Raw genomic sequence first — 6,614 nt, forward strand, 5'->3', positions numbered from 1 at the left:
AATAATTGGCCCTGAAGCAGATGTAGTCTTTCACTATCTACTCTGATTACCAGCCAGGTGTGCTCTTTCAAGTTTATGATGTGGAGTGCACTAAAACCCAGGATAACAACCTACTTGGCAAGTTTGAACTCACAGACATACCACTTGAACTCTGTGATGTTCCTCCGAGTGAAGTCACTTTTATTATTATTATTATTATTATTATTATTATTATTGATTATGGTCTCACATAATTATGCTTATTCTCCTATTCCCATTCCAAACCCCTCCCTATATATGCCCCCCACAATCCCTGTTGTCCATGGCCACTGGCTAGGCCCATATGTATGCACACAAGTCCTTTTGATCGGATGCCAATGGCAGTTTCAAAGTCTTTCCTGTGGATAACAAAATAAAACAAGATTACCACTAACCACAAAAACGGTTTGACCAAGGAAGACAGTGAACATATGGGCCAAGAAGTTGAAAAGTCCAAAGCTGAAGAGAAGAAACAGTGGACTAAGTTATGTTCCAAAAATTCACTGAAACTCTTTGCAATCAAAGAAGGAAGAATTTGATCAGCAGTAGAAAGAACTGGAGAAAGTCTGCAACCCTATGATTCCCAAGCTGTCCTGGACTACAGAAGGTAAGCCAGGGGTAATGCCTGGGGCTTCCCTAGCAATGGAGTCCCTTCTGGGCCCACCATGAAGAGCTTGATTAAGCCAACCTGAACAAGCATTAAATTGTTCCATGTAAAACATTGAAGGATTCAAAGTGTAGTTTATTAAATGGAAGTTTTAAGGCTGAGCTGCTATAGTAAGTAACTGGCAATCTCAATACTTAAATGTGGAACATGTTCACAATAAACAAAAATAGCCTTGCACTTTCTAGGCACTGCAGTGTAAGGGTAAAAGGCAATGTCTTAAACTGTATTTGAAATTCACTCACACACACACACACACACACACACACACACACACACCACACACACAACCACCACAGTGCAGACCACAAACTTTCACTGCATTCAGATACCATTTAGTTCTACAGGATACAGGTCAAAACTATGGAGGTATGTTTCCCTGTGACTAAATAATGTTAATTATGAGAGTGGATGTTTGAGGGGACTCTTTGTACTAATTACCAAGTGACAGTGCTTCTACATTTTCTTTAATAAATTCATTTTGTATGTACATATGATATGGGAGGGCTCTAAAGTGTGGAACCCAAGGAAAGACCCATCTTTCCCAGATGTAGGTATTATCATTAAACCTATTTAACAGATGAAAAAACTGGGGCTTTAGTGCATCAGCCAACATAAAAAGTAAGAAATTAAATATTCTCCAGAGAGTTAAGGCAGAGCAGGATTCAACATACAAATTCTGAGATCACAAAATGATAAGAAGACCTAGGGCAGGGAGATAGAAAACTACTTTCTTCATTACAACAGAAAAGGAGAAATTGCATATGGAAAACATTGGGCTTTGTTTGGGTAGAGTGTGTGAACAGGTATGTAGATCTGATGTATAGGAAATGAATGTTTCCATTCAATGGCTTCTTTTGGTCAATAAAATGAGGCAGTTAAGAAGACTAGCAATGAGACAGTAGGACTGAGAAGAATGAAAGGGTATGAAAGTGCATGTAGAGCATGTTTAATGAAACTAGTGTGGTTGACATACAACCTCTCAAAATTAATTGCTTATGTTAATCATTAACTTACAGGAAAACAATATACCTAGTTACATGCTCTTTATGTTTTTTTTTATTAAATTATTATCTGTGTACATATTTTTGTGTCCATTGGTTGTACTTATATGCATGTATACAAGTCCTTCGGGTGATCTATTATCTCCCCCAGATCTCCCTACCCTACCTGCTGTAATTTGACAGTCTGCTTGTTGCTTTACTGTCTCTATATCTATCTTTTGGATCATCCCTTGAATCCACATGTTTGCGCCAATTGGGGCACCACAGCTGCTCGATGGTCTTCTCTGCTGTGAGTTTTCCAGGCCTCAGAGAAGATCCTCCTTTCCTGGTAAGATGGCACAGCCTTCCCTCTGTGCCCGTAGCTCCGGAAGAGGTCTCCGCAGCCAGAGTGCTGGCTGCTTGGTCAGGAAATCCTGTCCAGCGGACCCTTCCTTACCTTCCTTTAGAGTTCCGCTGCCCCTTAGCTGCCAATCAATATTCCCTGAGCGATTCATACGCTGCTTCTATCTGTTCTGGGACCAGGGTCAGAACAAGTCCATCTGTTTGGTCGCCATCTTGTCTCTGCTCTTTATGTTCTTAACCGTTACCAAGATACCTAACTGTATCTTGGTACCGTTACCAAGATACATATTCCCCCTAAACTAAAGGGGAAAAGAGCCCTCATAATATTGCTCTGTGAAGCTTAGAATTTGTTTGTAATCTGCATATGATACACATACAGTCCCAGTCTAAAGTCCATTCCCATTTCATCAAGTTCCTCTTTTTTTAAGCAGACTGCATATTCTTCCTTTAATCCAGTCAAGCCAGAGCCCAAACAAGGTAAGGAGACATCCATGTAGAGGGAGGGCCAGCATAGTGTTGGAGAGGGTTGAGGGGGGCAATCATGTAAGAGAAAGGGTAGAAAGAGATGAGAAATTGGCCTCATATAGAGAGATAGAGATATACAGTATACAGTATATTATCAAGAGTGAGGATTTTCACTTTCAGATAAGAAAGTTACAAATACAAAAGAATGGGTGGATACTAAAATGAAATCATAGCTGGTGATTTCTTTTTTTTTTTTTTTTTTTTTTTTTTTTTTTTTTTTTTTTTTTTTTTTTTTTTTTTTTTACATGGATGTTCATAGCAGCTTTATTTATAATTGCCAAAACTTGGAAGCAAACAAGATGTCCTTCAGTTGGTGAATGGCCAAAGAACCCTAGTACATTGAGACATTGAAATACTACTCTGCACTGAAAAGAAATGAGCTATTAAGTTATAAAAAGACGTGGAGAAAACAAATGCCTATTACTAAGTGAAAGAAGTCCATCTGAAAAGGCTACACCCTGTTTAATATAAAATATATGACATTCTGGAAAAGGCAACTTAAGGCAATCGTGAAAATAGCAATGATTTCCAGGGGATTGAGGAGGGAAGGGATGAATAAGCAGAGCACAGAGGGATTTTATTTTTTTTTTAATTTTTTTTTTTTTTAGATTTTTTCTTATATCATTTTCTCTCTTTTTTTTTTTAATTTATTTATTTATTTTTTTTACATATTTTAATGATTTTTTTTGCCCCCCTCCCTCCCTCCCCCATATCCCCTCCCTCCCCATAGTTTTATGTCCATTGGTTGTACTTATATGCATGTATACAAGTCCTTCGGTTGATCTATTATCTCCCCCAGATCCTCCTCCCCTCCCCGCTGTAATTTGACAATCTGCTTGTTCATAGCTGGTGATTTCAGGGTAGCCTGAGGAAGTAGCCAGGTTGGACCAAGTAGAGTCCCTAAAGAAATTTAAAAGAACATCTGACAGATTGAGCAAAGTATGATTGGAAGCTGGTAAAGCACTCTAAATTCCTGCTTTTAGAAAGTAAGACCCCCTAACTAGAGCTGGGGTGCTGCATTGTTGTAGTGGGCATTTTAATTTTACAGTTAGTTTCTATAAAATTATTTGGGTTCAAAATTAACTACGTGAAGAGCTCGGCACTAACACCCTGGAACTCTTTGCTAAGATCCTCCTCACCTTTCTCTGAAACCTCTCAACCACTTATTAGATCTCTGTATCCTTTCCACAGTTTCCCCTCTATGCCATTATTAGGAAGCAGCCTTTGTCCTAGAGTATGCAGTATCCCCTAAGAAAGATAGTTGCCAAGAAATTTTGTTCCTAACCTGTTATTTTCTACACTTTCAAGAGATTTGGAAATAGGCCCTCACTTAGTTGAAGGTACCATGTACCAGTACAGATACCAGTAGGACTTCATGCTTCACCCTTAAGCATGTCTTATAACAATTTTCCCACCACTTGGATGCTTCAGATGGCTTTGCAAGATGAGCAGCAAATGGGAAGAACAACTTCTGTGTAACTTTGTTTGGTTACAGCAATTACACACTCTGCTTGATCGACTGCCTAGATTTAGTCTTCAGTCCACTGCACCGAATGCTGCTGCCCTTCAGGAAAAGGACCCCATAGAGCAATAGGAAGAGTTCAAAATGCAGGTGCTCAAGGTGCCCAAATGTGGCCCTACCTGTGGTGGATTGGAGGAACAAAGAGGCCAGACAGGGTTTCCTGGTGAAGCTTAAATCAGCAGCATCCAAACACTGTCCTCACTTATATCAGATACTTTTTGTCAATTTGCAATTGGTACCAATAGTATGTGCAAACTAACTGTAAAGGTATTATCTTAACATCCCATGCACATTCTACAAGGTAAAACTCCTTATTTTGAAATATTGGATGAAAAACTTCAATTGGATTTTAAATCCATTATATTTGTAAGTCAAAGGAAACAGTATTTATGTTCTTTAAATGCAATTTAATAGAATGAGAATGTTCTTGCCTGTGTGGCTCAGTTGGTAGGATGTCATCCTGTGCACTGGCAGGTTGCTGGTTCAATTGGGCCACATGCCCAGGTTGTGGGCTCAGTAGGGGGCATGCAGGAGGTAGACAATTAATGTTTCTCTTGCACATGGATGCTTCTTTCTCTCTTTGCATCTCCCTAAAAATCAATAAAAATATTTTTTTTAAATAAAAGAATGGACATGAGAAAGATTTTAAAATTTGTATTTATGCAAATACAAATTTAGTTACACAACTAAAATATCTCACCAAAAGTGACTATGAAGAAATTGAAGACATCATTAATAATTATCATTGAATATTTATAATTATGTGTAGTTATTTCAAGTATACAATCGGAAGTTCAAAAGCTGTATTTATTCAAAATAATGAATACTTTTCAAAATGTTTTAATGTGGCTAACAAACCTTTGAAATAAGCCATACCTCTCTCAAGAGAACACATTATCTTGGTAGCTATCCTGCAATCCATTCCCCACCTGGCTTTTTTTGACCCAGTGATCCCACTTCTAGGAATATATCCCAAGAAACTAGAAATACCAATCATAAAGGATTTATGCACCCCTATGTTCATAGCAGCACAATTTACAATAGCTAAGATTTGGAAACAGCCTAAATACCCATCAACAGACAAGTGGATTACAAAACTGTAGAATACTATGCTTTTGTAAAAAAAAAAAAAAAAAAAAGAATGAACTCTTATTTGCAACAGCATGGATGGACCTAGAGAGCATTTTGCCAAGCAAATTAAGGCAGTTGGAGAAAGATCAATATCACATGATCTCACTCATTTGTGCAATATAATGAACAACATAAACTGATGAACAAAATAGATCCAGAGACATAGAAGCATTGAACAGACCATCCAAACTATGAGAGAAGGCAGGGGAAGTTGGGTGGGGAAGGAAGTAAGAGAGCAACCAAAGGACTTGTATTCACGCATATAAGCATAACACAAGGTCACAGAGAGTAGGGGGTGAGGACATGGCTGGGGGATGGGAACTGCTGGTGAGAGGTCAATGGAGAATAAAGGAGACATATGTAATACTTTAAACAATAAAGCATTTTTGAAAACCTTAAGCTTTTTAGAGCTATTCCTTCTACATTTATATTTAACATATTTCTTTATAATATATGTTTTTGTTTTGTTTTTGTTTTTTTGCAGAGAGAGAGAGAGAGAGAGAGAGAGAGAGAGAGAGAGAGAGAGAGAGAGAGAGAGAGGAAGAGGGAGAGGGAGAGGGGAAGGAGAGGGAGGAGGGGAGAGGGAGAGGGAGAGGGAGAGGGAGAGGGAGAGGGAGAGGGAAAGGGAGGGAGGGAGGGAGGGAGAGAGAGAGAGAGAGAGAGAGAGAGAGAGAGAGAGAGAGAGAGAGAGAATATTATCCAGAGGAGAAAAACACCAATTGGCTGCCTCCTACTCACCCCTCTGGGGATTGAGCCTGCATCCCAGACATGTGTCCTGAGCAAGAACTGAACCAGCAACCTTTCAATGAACATGATGATGTGATGATGCCCTACAAACTGGCTGGGTACATTTTTTTTGGGGGGGGGGGGCACATATCTTTTTAATAAATTCTATTTCTTTATTCTTAAAATTATATAATATAAAGAAAATCATTTTTCCCATGAAGCCCACATAGCCTAATTTTTTTTTCAGTTTAGTACATTTTGCCCCCCCCCCCCCCCAAAAAAAAAACACCATGTTCTCTCTGTGCCAGGAGAAGTGCTGCCTAGTCCATGGAGAGATAATATATGCTCCATCTCTATAGTGCTTCCATGTTCCTTAAGACCCTGCACAATTATATACCACATGCCTCTACCAGCTCAGGATCCATTACCCCACAGAAAAAGTGCATTATCTCCCCCTAAAAAAAAACACATGACCTTTAGAATACCTTCCTCCCATTCTTTGAGCCAGCTTTCTGTAGACTATCTTGAGTAGCAAGATTTCTGAGCTCTAGGCCTTGGGCAGCAAACTTCACGGTCAGACCCACTAAATTCCAGGATTTTGTAGTAGCTGATGCATGTTACAATACTTTCCTCACTACTGCTACTAGAATGGGATATCATAAGCCTGCCTTGGCCAGACAGG

General features: G+C 39.1%; 1 protein-coding gene across 1 annotated transcript in view; it reads left to right on the forward strand.

The window, feature by feature from the left end:
- LOC118712482 (hemicentin-1) overlaps positions 1–6,614 on the forward strand; it is a 98,116-nt gene that overhangs the window by 40,241 nt on the left and 51,261 nt on the right. The window lies entirely within an intron of this gene.

Source organism: Pipistrellus kuhlii, unplaced genomic scaffold (genome assembly GCF_014108245.1).
Source record: "Pipistrellus kuhlii isolate mPipKuh1 unplaced genomic scaffold, mPipKuh1.p scaffold_m20_p_9, whole genome shotgun sequence".
Lineage (NCBI taxonomy): Eukaryota > Metazoa > Chordata > Mammalia > Chiroptera > Vespertilionidae > Pipistrellus > Pipistrellus kuhlii.